The sequence below is a fragment of the Condylostylus longicornis genome, unplaced genomic scaffold (genome assembly GCF_029603195.1).
Source record: "Condylostylus longicornis isolate FDR11 unplaced genomic scaffold, ASM2960319v2 ptg000135l, whole genome shotgun sequence".
Lineage (NCBI taxonomy): Eukaryota > Metazoa > Arthropoda > Insecta > Diptera > Dolichopodidae > Condylostylus > Condylostylus longicornis.
The window spans coordinates 3,352,622-3,373,655 of record NW_026578103.1 but is presented as its reverse complement, the minus strand read 5'-3'; positions in this window follow the sequence as shown (position 1 = coordinate 3,373,655).

Below are 21,034 nucleotides of genomic sequence, written 5' to 3'. Positions count from 1 at the left end.
CAAATTTTAGAACGAAACTTTGATTTTCCTTAAATTTTTGAATGCAAGTCGTAACTTTTTTTATACGCTGCTTCATTTCTCAGGCGATTTGTGAAATAAAAAGCCAAATTTTATTCGTAAATTTAAAATTACGAATAAAAATAAAAATAAATTTTTACTTTTTTTCATATTCAAATAAGCTTTGAAAAAGTTTATTTGATATAATTTTCATAGAACATTTTACAATAAGTTTCACTTACGTCGAAAAGTAAATTTTTTGGTTGTTAAAATCAAAAAATCAAGTTTAAGTGATTGATATAAATCTGATCATAACTTCATAGAAAAACATACAGTTAAATAAATTACCTTGTTTTTGAATTTATAAAACAAAAAATTGAAAGTTTAGTTCCAGACTTTAATTCTATAATTCAGCATAATAAGGTTACAAGAAAGTGCTTTATGATGCACAATGTGGAATGGCTATTAAATTTTGTTCACATTAGTAAAATAGTTGAAACGGTTGAAGGGGGGGCGCAATTTTTGGGAACCGCTTAGGGCGCCGAATACATCAGAGCCGCGCCTGTATACAAGTATCTATTCCATTTTGTAAATTGAGTAAAAGTCCATTTTCTAATGTATTGAGTAAAAGTATAACAAAAAGTTGGGAATGTATTTTCCACCGAACTCGAAACCCATTTAAATTATATTCCAAGGGAGTATCTGGATTTTGCAAATCATGAACTTTTGTAAATGTCTACAAGCATGACAAAATTATGTGAAAAAAATATTAAACTTTTGCTCCATAATAGCAAGCTATAAAAATATTTTCTATTCACCTAGCTTTTCTATTTTCTTTAAAATTACTCGTTTCTGGTTTACATTAAACATGAAAGCAGACCAGATGAAAATTCTTTTAAATAAGAAAAAAAAAACCAGAAATTTCCATTTATTCATATTCAACCGTTTTACAATGTGCCTCAAAATTAGCCATTACTTTACCAATTTCATAAAGAATGAAATATGAACTTTTAATTTTTGTTTTTAATGAAGTTCTTATTTAATACAAATTTCTCTTGATAATATTGAAATAAATTTTATTTTTATAATATTGCCATTCCTAAATTAAATTTTTTTTTTTAAATAATAGTTTCAATATAAATGCTTAGTATACCTCTAAATCACTCAGTTTGCAAGCAGCAAAATATAAGTATATATACATAGAAATTAAAAAAAAATATTTTCTCATTTTTATTTTTAACCTTAACCAATGCAACTTGAATGATTTTACACAAAAGGATTACATGAATAAAAGGACAATAAAAGAAACCATGTTTTTTTTTATTTTTTCCTCTATACTAATGTTCTTCGAACATGCTCATATTTTTCTCTTCTATTCGAATTGAATTAAAAGATGGTCATGACAAAATTTAAACCAGAATATAGAAAGTATAAAAATGTGGAATTTTCATTGTTCGAATCTAATGTAAAAATGTAAAAGTGCAACCGAATATAATATGAGGATAACGAGTAAGAACTAAGAAATAAAAAAACTTTAAGGTACCTATAAAAGAATATAAAATATATGTGTATGTATATATACTTATATATGTGTATAAGAATTTCTAAGTCTGCTGTAAACGGAAAATTGTTTCAACTTCATAAATGATTTCCGATTAAAATATAACGGAGAAAGGCAAATTGATTGAATATAAGCGCATAGAAAAAATCGCATTTAAAATTATTCCATAAATATAGTTTCTTAAAATAAAAAATGCAAGCAAGATTCAAGAAGTTTGCAACTTGAAAAATTCACAAACTCAACATTATAATTTATATGAACTAGCTTTGTTCTCTATTACTTTTCAATCTACCTGCAAAGCAACTTACAAAAAAAAACTATCAAACCAATAAGAATTTTTTCCATGATTTTCACAACCATTAATTTTTCTATAAAAATTAAATTCAATTTCCAACATTGGAAACGAAATTCTAAATTTATTATACCACAATTAATAATAGTATATATAGTGAACTTTTAACCAACTATATAAAACGTATTACCGGTTGCCTTTAACCATTAAAATGATCCTCTTTAGATGTCCTTATGAATAAAATTCTGTGTATAATTCTAAAACTATACAGAAAATATAAAAATTTTTTATTTCTTTTTTTTGTATTTTTGAACGATTTAAATTACATATTTGGATTTAAAATATTGTTCATAATATTGTATATATATATGAATTCTTTTTATATACATATATGCACGTATGGAAGGAATAAACTTTATACAAGTATGCATGTACGCAAAAGCTTAACTTCAATTTTTGGTTTTGTAATTTATAAGGGGGAGTAAAAAAAAATTTAAAAATGTTGAATGAAATCTTTTTCTGCATGCCACAATGATACTCCTGCATATAATACAAAAAAAAAAGAAAAAAAAAATACCCAAAAAAAAAATCTGAAAAATATGTATTTTGATTTTAAAATCCTTTTTAATATCCTGGTATAACAACAAAAACAAAACAAAAAATATACGTAACAACATATGATGAGATAAAAGAATTTCATCATAACTGCTGCATTTGAAAAGAAATGTGCGTTACTAGGGGTAGTTATCTGAAAAAACATTCAAGGATTTTTGAAAAGAAATTTCATTTAAATGCATTCAATTTAAAAAAAAATTTTAAATTTTTTTTATGATCCTTATATTTTAAAACAAGAATTTTAAAGTTGAAAGGATATAATTTTTTTTAAATTCTGCTAATGATTGTGATAATGTGTTGTCAAGATACTAGAAAAACATATTATTGTTTTTTTCTTATATAAATTGTATAAAATATTTCGAAACTTATAAAATGAACTGGGATTCAATTCGATTGTTTTATTAATAGACTTTGAATTAAATAATTATAACACTTTCTATAATTGCTTAAAATATTTTAATCTAAAAAATTATTGAATAATAAATAAGGTGTAGGCTAAAGTCATAAATTTCTTAATATAGGTTAAGACACCAGTAAAACATCTTTATATTAGAAATATTTTTTTTGTGACACATGAAAATTATTAAACTTCACTTTGAAGCTTAAAAATGGTCGACCAAAATATTCAACAAAATCATTAAGTAAAATCATTAAGTATTAAAACTTAAACTAAACTTACTTGTTACAGTCATGAATTCTTTTAACAGAATTCAAAGTTAATGTAAAACCTGAGTTAATTTCGATATTTTGAAATTTAAAATTTTTAGTTAATTTTTCCTTCTTGAATACTTTTTATTGTAACATAAATTTACTTAATTAATAACTCTGAATTAGCATTTATTACCCGTATATATCCAACCCAAACAAAAAAAAAAGTTTTTAAAACTCTTTGGATATTAATGAGATTTTATGCCATGAAAATTAAAAATTTAGCCTCTACGAATACTTTTTTTAGCTTTAATAACATAAAGTGATAAATTTTCAAGTCAGTTATAATTGACAAATATCAATTTCTGGTATGGCAACAATAACTGAATTAATAAAAAATAAAAGAAAAACCAATTAAAATCTAAATTTATAAAATCTGTGGCAGTTATCTATTAAATATTCAACTGCTACTATACAATATCAAAATGAATACTAGTAACCTAATCAATTTAAGTTGTCATCATTTTATTGCTTACATCCTATACAACTACGCCAAAAAATATGCATAAGTATATTAAAAAAGTATTTTCGTGAATATATTATACAGTTGTATGAATAATAACAAACCGCAAATGAATAAAATCCATGAATGAATAAAAAACAAAAATTTAAAAAGGTGTAATTCAGCAACATATACATACTATACATACATACACATATAAACACTCTATACATATAATATGTAGGTTATTTTTTAAATCTGTCATCGAATAACATTTGTGCCCACTACCGGTTTAATTGATTACGCGTATACCATCAACTTGATTTGATTGATTTTTTGTTATTTTAAAATATAAAATAAAATTTGGAGCATCCTACCCGTTAAAAATAAAATTTCAATTCTAACAATATTAATTTCTTCTTCATTTTTACATTTTAAAAAAAATTAAAAAAATTAATAAATTTCAGTACACTATAATTTGGTGAATAGAATAAATTTTTATTTGATTATCTTAGGGAAGACAAACCAAAATTCCAGTGACTACATGTTGCATATCTCCAACTTTTTATAGAACCATACTATGACTTTTAAAAAATATGAGTATTATACCATAATATTCTGAAATTGGACAGTTAGCTACAGTATAGTTCAAAAAGCAGCAGTATTTTTTTAATAAATTTCAATTTAATCTAGTAAATTTAAAAGATGACAAATTTTTAGGCTACTTACTTTGTGTAGTTAGATATAGAATCATATTTGTATTAGCAAGCTTGTATTTAAAATGAGTTTAATTGTTGGGTTACTTGATTCAAAATATAATCGTAAGAAGTAACATCACTCCGGTCAACTCAAAAGAAATCAGATAACAATGCATATTTTGTATACTAGCGACATATATTACGAACGGTTTTTTCCAAAAGATTTCGTATACTTGAATACTATAACATAGGATGTAAAACAACGCATTATTAAGATAAAGAGTTCTTGAAAGTAATTTAATTTACAATAGGTGTATTAGCTTATTCGTTATCTTAAGGACTGTGTATAGAAGCATTGCAGAAATTACATTTTTAATCATATTTTAGCAAGTAAATGTTTTGCGCTACATTCTAATATTTGAAAAAATGATTGTGAATTTTATTTGACTTCTTTAACTTCATATACATATAATTGCTGTGCATATAAGATCATGTTAGACCTTTTTGACTTGTTGTATTCCAACACAACAATAAAGTTGTATACTTATAGCTAATGTTCTAATGGATAGCAAATTCTATGTACATATTCTATAAAATATATCATATCTGAAATTATAAATCACAATACTACCTACATTCCAAATTTATAATACCTCCAAATAATGTAGATTAATATATGTATGTACTTACATATGTAAGTATGGTATACATTGTGCAAACTTGCAAATAATACAGTTAACACATTGTATTAAATTAAATTTTACTATAAAAAACATTAAAAAAGAAAAAGAGATTCAGAACACTATAAAGAAATAAGTATCAAATGATAGGGCAGCGTTATATTATATGCTTATGTAACATATTATATACATATGTTTTTTGAACAATATATGCACAAATTCAATACCCACATCTTATTCGAATAAATTAAAATAAAAATAGTAGAAGATATTCTTAAAATATGATTCCACAGAATAATATTGATCACAAGAAAAATTCGAGAAAATTTCGGAAAATGTTAATTATTTCAAAAAGAATCTTGCTGCAAATCAACCAGTAATTTCAAAAAATTATGCATACGCCACGAAGGCAAAACACGCAATTTATAACTCTGCAAACTGAAAGAGAAGTGTGTTTGAGATTTAAAAATATTTGTATAATATAAGTATTAAAATGATCAAAAATTAGTATTAACAATAAAGTAGGTATATGACACTTATGCCAGCGAATTGTCGCATATAATAGGTAAATTCACTTTGATGACATACATCAATATTTTATTTTATAATTTTTTATACTGCTCTCACTTTATAATTCTCAAGCAGATGTTTTTTATTCTTTTAATTATCACAATTCTTTTACAAGTTTATGCGAACGTTTATTTACTTGCACATATACGGAGTTTAGCTTGGACCATTAGAAATCATGATACATGTTCAGTCTTGTAGATGTAGTTTATAAACTTTGTTCCAACTTAAAATGATTAGTTTCATGTTTTACATTTTATTATTATGTGTCTAGCAGATAGTCTGTAAATTTGCATACATGTATGAAGTGCATGAAGTGCATAAACGATACAAACAATATACACAACATACACATAATACTTATGTAAGTAAAGAATTTTCTTTAAAATAAAAATTTTCTATAACTAAATCTTTATAAAAATATATATGGATAATCATACACCTACACACATACACATATTTTATAGAAAAATAATAATAAAATTAAATAATAAATGAAAGTTGTTATGTAAAATTTTAATTTATTTAATTGTGTCTAACACAGCTGCAATATGTAATTTATTTTAAAATTTATATATAATTTTCCTATAAATATGCATTTATGTAAAAGTATAGAGATAAATGCAAAAAGGATTTTTAAATAAATTTATTTAATATAAAATTTATTTATGAACACAAACAACATTGTTAGAACATTTAACTAAAATTTTACTGTTATGAGTGTTGCGATATGTTTCTTTATGTGAACTGGTGTGTGTATGTATGATTTGTTTTAAAAAGGAAGAAAAAAAATTAAACATTTCACATGGTTGAATAGCATTTCATTTTATAAAAGTTTTGTGAATAATTAAATTATTGTGTTATAAACGAAAATTTATGAGAATAATATGAAAGTGTGTTTTTTTTAGAGTAATTTCAAATTATCATATTATTTGTAAAATTAGGTGAATTACTTATATCACTTTTTAAAATTGTCAATCTAAAGTTTGAATTAGTCGTTAGTGTTCTAATCAGCTTACACATGAAAGGATGAAAAAAATTAAAGGTAATTGCGGTTTCAGTGACTCAATTTGGGTCATCTCTAATATGTTCCCTTAATATAGTATGATAGTTTTGTTAATATGATATTGTTGCCAAATATGCTAAATAAGTAGATAAGTACATTTAAGTATAAGTAGATACTTTATTAATTACAATAAGAAAAATGGAGCTTTCGGACATATTTATGTTTAAAAAACAACCTGAAGCAAAAATTATAGTATTAAAGACCCAATAAAGTATAAATACTTGGCTATGAAAAGAAAAAATATATGAAAGGATAGCAGTATTTTCGGATCGCTACAAAAATGAGCTGGAAGGAAACTATGAATTACATAACATAGAAATGCAATTGCAAGAAATTAAAAAAAAAAAACTATAATTTTTAGTAATGAGTTTTAAGAATACATTTTCGCCCCTGAACATAAAATTTCAAATCAATTATTAAAAAATGGAAATACAATGGAGATAGCAACTGTAGCCGGAACTACTGTCACTCGCTGCTTTTAAATTTATAATCTGGGCTATGAGCAGGATCACGAAATTAGTTTAATACCAAAATTTTTCGAAATGTGATTCTTATTTTGTTAATTAAACACATTATAACTAGAACATAAACGTACCTCTTTTTCCCTCATTATAAATCACATTAATTAAATCTTCACTCACATCTTGAAACTAAAATCAATCAAACTTATTTTTAATTTTAAAAATAAATCTGCAAAAAACGATAAAAAGATGTTGTAACTCTTCACAAAAAAAAAGAAAAATTCTTTTTGCAATGACATTTAATTTTAAAATAAAATGTGAAACATTATAATTTGACATATTCTTAAGAAAAAACACACAAAAAACAACGAAATAAAAAAAAAACTTTTCATATTCTTTTTCATTTTAATTTTTGTCCATCTTTTTGAATATCATAAGTATATAAAATACTTTTTCATAATATTTTTTTGATAATAGAAATATTACAACTTATGCAACTGAAATTTTGAATAAAATTTACGAAAAATGCTATGAGTATTTTGAAATGTTTAATAATTTAATTTCCGTCATTCTGCCATCATAACTCATTATACTTTTCAAGAAGTAACAAAAAGATGACAAAAAAAAAATAAAAATTTTATTTTCTTTAATTTGAAAATAAATCTATAAGAATTTTATTTTTAATATAAAAGAGGAGGAAAAGTGAATTTTAAAGAAAAAATTTACTGACATTCAAGAAAAGATGAAGATTTTTTTTACCTTTTCCTCTATACCTTTTACAAATCTTTGTTTCATTTATAATAATTTTAAATGTACAAGAATAAGAGAAAAGTACAACAAGATCTAAAAATAATAACAGAAAGTTTTTTTTAGATTTTCCTACATTTGAACTAAAGACAAGGATATTTCTTTCCGAAAAACATTTTGCATTATATAGTAAGTATAGTACGGTATATATTGGAAGCTAAAACACACATAAATACTATACATATACATATATAAAATTAATAGTTATACATGTTTTCTTGTAAACTAGAAATTATATATTGCGTTGTGTTTATTACTCAGTATGTTGTAGAATTTAAAAATTTCTTAGGTATATCGTAAACGTTTCGAATAAGTCACACAAATAGTATGTTACAGCAGAAAATTTAGCTTACAAAAGACACAGTACAAATATCAATGCCAAATATTTTAATTTGTAATAATGTATACAAACATCTTTTACTCTGATTAAATACTGAGCCAAGGATTTGCAATGATATTAGAACTATAGGCTTTATCTTTTTTTTTCAACTTCATGGATTTTCATAGTTGATAATAAAAACAATTATTGGCAGAGTCAATCGAAATAACTTTCACAACTTTAATTCTCAAATTCATACGAAACATATACGATGTATACATTTCTTCTTCGTAATCCGTAATTAAGTTGAAAGTCGTTACAAGAACTTTCTATTGGATTTTTATATTATTCCTAGGAAATATGGATATTTAGATTTGATCTTGTAACATAAAACGTATTATAAACAAAACTATTAATTGGAATAACACTAAATTTTGAAAACTGAAATATACAAAAAAAAATTTAATATTTTTCCAGTTCTTTTTAGCGAAGGATGAACGTAAAAATATATTTATGTATATATATTGTGTATTGGTATATACATTGTTCTTCATGTGCAAATGAATGTGTACATAGATATTTTTTTTATGCAATCTCTACTTCATATTCTTTAGGCACACAATAATTATAGTATACAGATTAAAAACTAGTAGGTATTCTGAAAATATAAAACGAACCAGGTACAAAGATCCAATAAAGATATCTTTGGAAAATGTTGTAGTGACACAACAGCAAAAGAAAATTTGTTTCCCAAGACGTTTTGCTTTTCCAACTATACTCGTACTAATTTATTTATTCAGGGTCGTACTGTACATTAAAACTTGATAGATAAACGGTGTCTCAATACGATTTAGAAACTTTTATTCTTTAAAAAAATAGTTATTAAGAAGAGGACATAATGAATTTACGGCGTCAATTCTGTTATTTTTTGAAATAGTAACACTGAAGGTAAACTCTTTTATTAAGAACGTTGTATCTTGATTGCATTTTAAGATACGCTTAAATTTTTATACATATATATATAATATACCTTATGGCCTATATCAAATATAGAGGTTATTAAGTCAAAATCAAATAGCGTTAAATTAGTCCGAAAAATTTGCAATATTTTCTTAACTGCAATAATACGAGTATATCTAATATTTTCTGACAAACGGACAGAAAAGACAAGCAAAGTTAAATTTGCTCATAATTAGACAATGAGCAAGAATGCTTTAAATTACAGAATTTTCAAATATTTATAAAATTTGCGTCATTCGAAATGGTTAATGTTGTATTGAAGCAGAATGTGCCAAGAACGACTAGATAAATAATCCCGGCCTTATTGAATAGGAAAATTGCTGACTTACAAAAAAAAATATAAAACGTCTCTGCTCTTTTTCCTTTATTATCCTTTGTATAACTTTATTAACTACTGTATACCACTGTCTTGTATACTTATTTTTCACTTTAATTCAAACATAAAAAAAGTTAAGGAAAAAAAATTTAAATTTAAAAAGAAAATCAAAATTCCATAAGAAAAAAAAATTCAAAATCACTTTCATTATATTTTGCTTTTTGTCTTCTTCTTATTTTTTAACGCTTCAGGTACAACACATCTCCTAGGGAGATTATGATTCTTTGAAAATTTGTTAAGGAAATAGAAGATTTGTTATACTTCAACTTGGTATATTGTGTCTGACTATACTATAAAAACTCCAGGTTGTAACAGCCCCACTGATAAACTTTTTGTAGGTGTATTAAATGAAATTTCTATTCTCGCTCCATTCTTTTGAAAAATATAAAAGGAAAAGAAAAACATTTTTTTCTTTTTACTTTCAAATTTTAATCCTTTTTTTTACACTTATTCAAAGAAAAACAAATTTCTTTTTTGGCAACGAAGCATAAAATCTGAAATATGTATTAAGAAAAGGGATAAAAATGATAATATAAAAAAAACAAAGGAAAAAAAAGCGAATAACAATCGAAAAAAAAAACTATTTAGCATAATGCATGATGCGAGCAAAGCGCATTAGGTAAAATTTCTTAATGCTTTGCATTCTTCAACGTTTGTAATTTTTACAAAACAAATGAAATTATACTTATCCATATGTACATATTCGTAGATCTACGTTCATATCTTAATATGAGTGGAGCACAGCACATTGCTAGTAAATAATGGAGGACTAAAAATGCAAGTAAACACATTTTTGTTTGTTCATTGTTTTTTTTATCATTTTTTGTTATACTTGTTCACTTATTTATTTCTTGTTTTCTACTTTTATATCTTGAGATTAAAGTATTTTACAGTTGGCTTGAGAATTTAATCAGAAAAACGTATTGAATTTGAATAAAATTGAATGAGAATGGGTTAAAATGGAGAATGGCTTGGCTTTTTTTTATATTTACGAAACAATAAACTTGCAAAACTCATTAAATAGGTGCATAAAATTCGATTTAGTAAAATATTACAAGGTGGTATTAACAAAAATAATATTTGTGACCAAAAATCTAGCATGGTCAAAAATGAAAATATCTACACTTTTTCAAATAAAACTTAACAGTAATCGCTTTGGTTACTAAGGTGCATCAATAATAATTTTTTTATAGATGTTGACGTATTTAGTTGATTATATTGTATTTGTATATATCCATAACTTTTTGATACTTCATTTTGCAAGGAATCTGCGAGTAATGGTGATTTATAAGTACATAATGCAAGTACCTGCAAGATTTACTCGTCTACACTGATTGTTTCAATTCTATACCGTTACAAATTTTTTTCTATTTAACTAACGTATTTAATATTGCAATTTAATTGAAAATATATGGCAACCTAATTAGATTACTTTAGTTTTAATTTTTTATATTGATTTACGCAAGAGACCCACTCAAAAGATAAAACATAGCAATATCTACAGGTTATTACAATTAAACTATATAGAATTTTTCAAAAAACGTTAATGCAAAAACTCTGGTGAAGTTTAATATTCCGTAAATACAGTTCTTTTTTCATATGCCTGCTCCGTAGGAAATTTTTTTTAAAAGTTTATTTATAACCTCATTATATTTGGACAAAATCCGCATTATTACAATGATTTTAGGATAGCAAAATAATCATCACGTAGCCAACAATGGTGGCTATCAGTAACTATAACTAAAACCGTCATCATATATAGATGAAAAGAGAAGGGAAAGGGAAAGAGGGAAGAAAACATAATATTAGTAGTATTCTTAAAAAATTAATAAGTAAATTAAAATTTAAACTAAACGTATACGACTACTGTACGGTGAGTTATTAATAGAAAGCGCTCACATAAACTGGAAACAAATTATACAAAAGTCAGTGATAAGTACTCTTTTACTTATAACTCTCTTCGTACAAAAAACAGTCGAATACAAGTAAATTTCACGCAAGACACGAGTCATCCATCTCACACTCCGTTCTATGACGAGGAACCACCACGTTACCCACTATAAGTTGATCAATGAGCACTATATCGGAAACCACCCTACGACATACAAGCCTACCGACCTAACGGATCTAAACGGATCCGACCAATATATGCCACGAAGAACGAAACGAAGGAAACGAAAGAGAGCTAACGGATCTCAAGAAAGCTAAACGCTAAATTTTCATTAAGTGATATAAAAGCTGCAAGGGAATATTAAGTACATTGTACATACATATATAATTTATTGTAAAAAAAATCTATCTTATGAATGCAACATTTTGAACATTTGTAAACTAAAATTGCAAAAACTATTATCTCGTCCTAATTGAAAAAATAGAGCTTATAAGTCGGCTCTTTTGCGAGCTCTATATTTAAAAGCATTCTATATAAATTCAAAAGTTCGAAGTTTATAAAAATATGTTAGCTTTGTAGGATTTGGTGTAGTTTATACACCAAATGATTCGGTGTAGTATCATTTTACTATTAGTAGGGTCATCGATATTTTACAAAATTTAATTTAAACGTACAACTCAAAAAATTCCCAAATTTTGATAATAAAAATTAAGTAATTACCTTTCAAACTGAGATATTTCAAAAGTTGCGTTAAATATTTTAAAAAATCAGTACGTATACGTATGTATGTATGTAGATAGGCATACATTAAAACGGAATTAAAAATTTGAAAAGAATTTTTTTGAATTAACAATTTATTTATTTGAAAACCAAATTGTTAAATGATGAAAATTCCCGAAATGAAAACAAAAAAAAATAAAGTAAAAAAATATTAAAGAACATACAAATAAAGGAATAAAACCGTACTTTGGGGGAAAAAGTATATTTTTTTACCGCTACTATTAACTACTTAAGTAAATTTAAACATTTGATTAATTTTCCAGTTTATTTTCCAATATAAAATCAGTAAAAAGAAAAGAGTGAAGAAAAATAACAATAAAAATTAAAATAAAAACCGTAAACTCGTCGAATTACAACCGTTAAAGCGAAAATAATGAAGGAATAATGAACACAATATTTATTTTTTTTTTATTTATGTATGTATTTACGAGCATGTACGAGTACAACTTGTACAACACACAGATGTGTATATGTAAAACCAAGTATATTTATATATGAATATGCAAGAAAAACGAATACGATAAAAATAATGAATAAAAAACCAAGAAAAAAAAAACATGAAATTAAAGAGAAAAAATGGCAGGCAAAAGGAAAAAAAGGATAATAATTATTCATTAATATAACAATAATGGCTCATATATTATTCGTGTATATTTGTTATACAATTCATATATGTACCTCGTTCATATATATATTTATGTTTGCTGTAACATTTATATACATATTTAAGTGAATTTTCCATAAAAATCCATAATGCGGTAATATAATATACATTAATATGTAAGTAGAATGTATTTACTCAAAAATATTTGGTTTCCCAAGTGGAACCTTACTTGCTAATAGAGTTACTGTAGTTTTATAAGATATTTAAAGGTGCTAGACAATTTTAAAACTTGGTCTTGCACTTTTGACCAATATGAGAATGGAATGGTCAAATTTCTTTAATTTTCGACGCAATAAAATTGCTAGATTAATTTAATTTTATTATTGATTGTCTATAACCATTAAAATTTAGAAATTTGTCTAAATTTTCTGGACATACGAAAAAAGTTAAGATCTTGAAATTTTATTCAATACAATGCAAATGGTTATCGTAATTTTTGAATATTTTTGTTTTAGAAAATAATTAAAAAAAAAGGAATTTAAATTCCTGAATATGAAATATTCTTTAGAAATTACTTATAAAGGTATGAGAGCTGTACAATACTAATATAAGAAGCCGTTTCTTTGGACGTAATTTATTCATTTTTCAAACATTTAATTCCCAATTTAGTAGAAAGTCTGTTAGACGTTAAGTTGCGATCAAATTCGCAGAATTCTACTAAATATTAATATTAAATAAATGTCTGCAAAAAATAAAAATTGTTTTTCAGCACTGAAAACCAAGTTTGAAATGCCCCGTATCGATAGCACAAGTTTAATAATTATACACGTTTATTATATACATTTTTAATTTTTTGATATTATTATTATTATTTATTTGTATTTAATGTAGATTATTTTATCCTTGTATTAAATTCTCTTTTTTTCTTTTTATATTATTAAATATAAGTATTCCCATTTATTTTATTCTTGTATTGTATATATTTTTCGGGATAAAATTAATTAAGGAAATGTGAGGCTGAAAAAGCTATTCATCAATTTAGCACTTTCCAATTTTTTTTTGTTTCTCTATACCGTTTTCTGTATACTCTTTTTTGCAATTTTATTTTTATTGTCCTATAGAATTCGAAAAAATAATCTTAGCTTGCCTTTTGTTCTTGCAAATAATTTATTTAATTTTTTTTAAAATTCATTTTTCGAACACATTGTGTTTATATTGTAACATTAATATTTTTATTTCTACCTATAAATGGCAAGTATAGAACAATGAAAAAAAAAATTAAATTAACAGGAGCTTGTAAACGTAGTTGTAATCATTTAATAAGGATATATTAACAAGACCCGTGTTATAATAATGTGTTCATTATTCATACTTTTTATTAATAAAATTTTGGAGCCCTAAAAAGACATAAATTTAATATTTTCGTACATATGTATATATACAAAGTTTAATGTAAATACAATGCATTTTACTGTAATGAGGTCAAGCTAATGTCCTTTTGCTTATACATGGAAATTACATATAACAAAAAAAAAATTTTGAGTTCAAATATATTTTCTCTCATTTCCATTAATTTTCTTCCGAATTTTTTAAAATTTTTGCCTAAATTAAAGAGAATTTAAAATAATTGAGCCTTAAAGTTATTATTTTCGCTTTAAAATACTATCTGAAATAAATTACATATATATGTATAATGTAGTTATTTGTACTGAAATCTCTACTTTCGGGGTCACATTTCCTGAAGCTTCAAAGTTTAGAATCGCTGCTTAAACTAATTAGTAAAATTCAAAATATATTAGCAACTTTTCACAGAACTTCCAGTATTTGCAAGGAATATACCCACTACAAGAGTAATAATTTTTGAAGAACTTATTCGATTACTTTTCTACAGTCAATTGATGACCAAAAGAGCATGGCAATATATATTAAAAAGTTTAAAATATATGAGTGCATACACTCAAAACTTAATAAGTAAAGCTTTCAGTTACTTAGTTATGGAAATCCTAAAAGAATATTAAAATTTTAATTAAATGAGAATATAAAAATTTGGAAATTTTGCAAGAGACTGTGTATAATTTGATATTTGTCCAAAACTCATATTTTGAAAAATGTCAATAATAATATTAAGGCTGTTATACATTTTTCGGATAAATCGTAACTTTAAATTTATAAGCGGGTAAATATTATCGTCGCAAATATTATATTTATCGAAATTATTAATTTTCTGAAGAGTCCATAATTAGATAAAGAAAATTTTTCATTTGCCCTCTTAAGGTAAAATTTGCAATTGATTTAACGGAATTTAGCAATTTTATATGTATAAAGATTATATTAAATTGCTTCTTACATAGGTTTCTACAATAGATTTAAAACTTTTACATAAGATATTTCTTGTAATTTATAGACAGACTGATAATATACAGAACGATCAAAAAATCTGCGCACCAATCCAAGAAAATAGAAATCATTTTTAGCATTTTAGTTTATCAAATCAATACTTATCTAAATTCCAATAGATACAGAGCTCCTGTTCGTACACATACATTCATAAGCATATTATTGCACATTAAAATACAGTTTCTTAATGAATAAAACTATGTACTTACTCAGTATGTTCGAGAACATACGTTGGATTTGGAAAACGTTGATATTAATTTTAAATATTTTTACTCACCTGAAAATAGAAAGAAAATAGTTAAATTAAAAATTTGTAAAAGAATGTTGGCTGGAAGTAAAATAATTACAGATATTAATAGTAGTTTCATAGTATGAGGATAAAGAAATGGCTTTTAAAGAAATTACATTTTGCTATAATGCATTATTTGTAGATTTAGTTAGGCCATTTAAAGATATTGTTTAAATCATACATAAGGGCTACATAATGTTCGTTAAAGTTGATACAATACTTTGTTTAAATGTACAAAAATATTTAATAAGACTGAATCTGGTAATAATTGGAATTCTTTTACAGTTGGAAAGCTTTGACTATTTTAGAGGAATTGTTTCTTTAACTCAGATGCATTCAGAAAAACTTTTAAAGGCAGGCTACGTGATTGAACGTTTAATTTTCCAGCGTTTAATATCATACTCTAAAAACAAATTAAATTAAACTCAATCAAACCTTATTCAAACTAAGAATAGCAAGATTTTTTTCAATTTGGCATCGATCAATATATTTGGTACGTAAAATAAGCTCAGTGAACCTTCAAAGATTAATTTTTAACATAATAAAAGTAAATTAAATTTTAATTCCAAGTAAAAATTCGTATTGCACTCTTTCATCCTTATTCTGAATTTCATCCTCAATCCGATACAACCGTAAATATCATTTTTATCTAGAGAACCAACAAAGAATATTTGGAGCTTCCAGAGTATTTCAAATGATAATGTTAGAAGTATTATTTTGTTAAAATAAAATTGATTCTCTTTTGATTTAATTTTCCGAAATTCTTTGGAAATAAAGAGCTAAAAAGATCGTACAAGTAAAAGAAAAACAAGCAAAAATACCGAACACAATTAATCAATTATCTTTAAATAAAAATCCTAATGAAAAACTGTTTCCTTTTTTTTCAATGTTTTTTTATTTTTCTGTGTTTTTTTAATCATATAGATTGAGGTGCTATACCAAAGATTTATCTAAGGTCTAACAAATCTACTTAGTCGCACAAAAACAAATATTCGTATCATTTAAATTCTACTTCAATGAATTGTAAATTGGCTTTTCTCTTCATTACACAACAGTATTTTTGTATACATGAAAATACACAGATAAGGTTTTTGTAAGCTTTTATGTGCATACATACATGGTACACTCCTACATATATAGTACATAAGTAGAATTATTCATGTATATATGTATACATGTATTTTCGTTAAATATTTGTAAAACTTTTCCTAAATATTATAAATAAATAAGTATATACATATGTGCAACAAACACGTAACAATATCCTTTTATAATTCGATTGTTGATTTTAATTTTATGTATGTATGTGTATATTTAAAGTGCATTCATTCTTAAGTGGAATAATTTTAGTAAAATTTATATAGGAAGACAGAATGCAAATGAAATTTAAGGTTGATCATACTAAAATTAAGATATCTAATAGAACAGTAGTTATTATTTTGTTTAACTCTTATTTTAACATAAATTATTTGGATCGTAATCATTTAAAATTAAAAGCAAATATATTTGAAACTCGTACAGGTTTCAGCATTCCAGATTGAGAAACGAATTTTGTTCTGTGAAGTAGTACAAAAAGCCTTTCATTAAATTATGTTAAAAGACCTGATCTTCTTCTTAAAAAAAATCCGTCTACGTAATATGTAAATAATTTTTAAGTACTAAAATATGCCTTCTGCCACATCTATACCACTTGTATTTAACGTTATAAACGGAAACTAAGGGTTAAATTGAATTAAGAATAATTTTACTTAAAAGGATATAGTAAAACTAGTAAAACAATTTAATTGATTTTATGTGTAGCTACTCTTCTTTAATTTTACTATGAAATCTTATTACACAGAAATTCTTTTCTTGTTTCGTGTACAATAATGCTATATGTAAATATATTAGAGAAAATAAAATTTCATTTTGTTACAAAAGCATAAAATTCAAATTATTAAAAGATTACTTAATTAAATTTTATGCAAAATCGAAATTAAAAAATTTATTTATTTGAAGAATCCATCGAACTCGACGCTGGAGCTAAGTTTTGAGCCAAGAAGATAATATTAAAACCTTTAGTAACAATTATAATAAACAAATACATAGTTGTTGTACTTTCATCATAGTAATATAGCATTCAAATAAAGATATTTGATAATTTCAGAAAGTAAATAAATGAATAAATAATATATGGTCCTAAATATATGCCTAATGCGTTAATAAAAACAGTTTGTATAAAATTTTAATTTTTTGCATAGATTCAATTCTAACACAATAAATATATTATACAAAATGCATTTAAGGATATTGCATTATGCAATCTGAACAAAGAAAAAGGAAATTGTATGTGTCTCTCATTAAAATTTTTCATTCATTTGAGTTTGAACATCACATTTGTGCCGATATATTAAAATATATTCTTAAACATACATAATATGTTATTTGTGCACGACGGCTATACTGAAGAAGACATAGAAAACTTTTAGTTTGTTTGACATTTTCGGATCTCTTACAAGATTTCACTTTTACATACGTATAATAATATCTTCGGAAACAAATGCAATTATAGAAAAGTTCTAAAAATTTTTGTAGATTATTATACTATAAAATAAAAAATAAATAAATATAAAATAAATTTGTATTGCAGGTGATTCGTGATGTATGGCAACATATATTTGATTATTAAATTAGTGATCTACCATATACCTCTTCCTTTACATAATACGAGTATAATATTTTGATAGTATAACAGATAAAAATTAGTAAAAAATCTGTTCCAGTTAAAGGAATTTACGATGGCAATTAACTTAAATTTCGAAAAGTAGTTTCAATTATGGAAACTTGATATTGAATTTTAATTTATCAGACCTGGTCAGCAATTTATGACTGGTTACATCAAAATTTTCTGTTCTGTACATTAAAATTATAAGAAAACCAGAATGCAAATTTAAATGGAGAAATTTAATTAGATAAAAACATAAAAATTTTCTTATCTAGAATTGCACATTAAATACACATTCATGCAAACCTAGGTATACTTATAGATTTCAAGATTAAATAACCAATTTAGATTTTACACTGTGATTGACTGACACACTAAATACCAAAAACAATTTTACAAAAACAACAAAAAATATTAATGTTGTAATCTTTCAGTATACAAAGTAGACTACAATTTACAATTTAAGTGGAAAAATAAGAATTAACCTGATTGATATGCAATGTTTTTTTAACTTTTCATTTAATTCTGGCAAAATAAAACTAAAATTAAAGTCATTGTTATTTACGATTTTTAAGTGAAAATTATAAAGAGAAAAATTATTACACATTAGTTTTGATAACATAATATTTACAAAACTTTTATATCCTAACAATCAGAAAGCTTGGAAGTGGTAAATATATTTCTAGTTAGCGAAAAGATGGCGCAACTCCACAAATTTAAGTTGATTTCGATTTCTACAGATAGTCCTTCAAATTTTAAGAGATTTTCAATCAAATTAATTAATTGGCTGTTGCACTTGCCAATTTTATAGGTGCCTGTAGTTCTTTCTATTCGTCCAAAACACCTGAATCATCCATCTTTATTGAACAGTTTTTAGAATAAAATAAAAAGAGCTGCGTTTAATAAAGTCAGACTCATAATCACCCCATTTTTTGACATAATTCTAAATATTTGCATTTGTGAAAAACCAAGTAACATTTTTGCATTTTATCAGGTATGTATATGCTAATAGGAAATTTTTTGTATATCTTCATACGCTTACAATAACGCACCAATTCTATTAAATTGGCTTATAATTTTCAAATGCTATTATGCTTACATCTAGAGAACCGAACCATGAAAAAAATAATAAATTTTACAAGATGACATTAAGTGTAACACATTCGAAAATCTTAAAATATCAAAGGGAAATATGCTGGATTACATAAAAAATTTTGAACTGTAAAATAAAATAATTCATTTTATCACTTCTTTAAAAATTATTCATGTCTAAATTATTTAAAAAATGTACAAAAAAAAAAAAATAAAACAATTTTACATAAATTCAAGTATCACTAATCCTTAATTTCATTTTTTATCATTATTTTCCTTTTCCCCCTTTATATTTTAAAAGCATACCTGTGTAAATTTAAAGTATCACTCTTTTGATCATATAAAATTGTAAATTACAAAGTAAAGCCTAAGAATTAGGCAATACAAGAAATAACATCTCTTAAATAACTGCTATCAGAAAGGAAAACTGCAAAAATAAGCAAAATAAAAATTCAAAATGTATACGTGTATATACGTACATATACTTACATATGTTTGTAAATACGTGCATGCGTATACATACTCGCATATATCTACTTCACGAAATAATGTTATATGAAAGCAGTAAACACAAAAGGAAAATCGCGATTTTATTATTCTCATAAGAAACAATAACCGTTAGATTCTATTGCGATTTATAAGACTATTCAAAAAAAAATCATTTTTTTTATTTGGTTTTTATTTTATTTTATATCTGGAATATATCCATTGATAGCTAAATATAAATGTAGTGTATATATAAATGTGAGCACATCCTTAAATTATTCTTTCACTACTTGTTATTTGCATATCTTCAAAGCTTAAGTTTAAAGTTACAATAAGGGAGTAAAGCTATACCACAATAAAATAAAGGAAAAAAAGAATAACAAACAAGAATATTGGTAATTTTTATTTTTATTTTCTTTTTCAAAGTTATTCACGTTCATAACCTACCTACCTTGATATAACAGTTACCTATTCAAAATATATTACAAAAAACAACAAGTGAATGAAGGCAATAAAAATGGAAAGGAAAGACAAAAAAATAAGAAAACAACAATAAATTCTATTCTAGTATAAGGATAAAATATCTTGAATGACTAGGTATAGGCAGACACACAAAGATGCTTTACTCTAAGGATATAAAATTTACATAAAAACATCAGAATAGCATTATTTTGTTTACGAAATAAGTTGAAAGGAATATGTAAGTATTGTCAGATACAGAAAAAAAAAGCAAATTTTTAGTATTTCTCATTTTAGATCAATATATAAAACTTATGCTTAGAGACAGGTTCAAGGACACCTGAATATATAAAATATTTGTAGTGTGATGCAAAATGGTTCAAGAGATTTTCTAACATTCACAATAATATTTTTGAATTTTCTTTATTGAATTTAACAGAATGAGAAATTTTCGTACCAAAATCTATATTATTCGATTATTCTTTAACAATATTTGTACATAGTCAATTAATTACATTCGCTAAAATATTCCATAGTTATTACTTAGTTTTTTCTTTATTTCTGAAACGCTAACACAAATGTTATTATTAAGATATTTCCATATTAACTATAAAATTTAAAGGTAATAGTAAAGAAACTATGAATTATTATAGGTCCTTATGCTGGTGTACTAGGAATTATTAGTCCCATTGTGTATCCTGACATTCCGGTTCGGAATAAAAC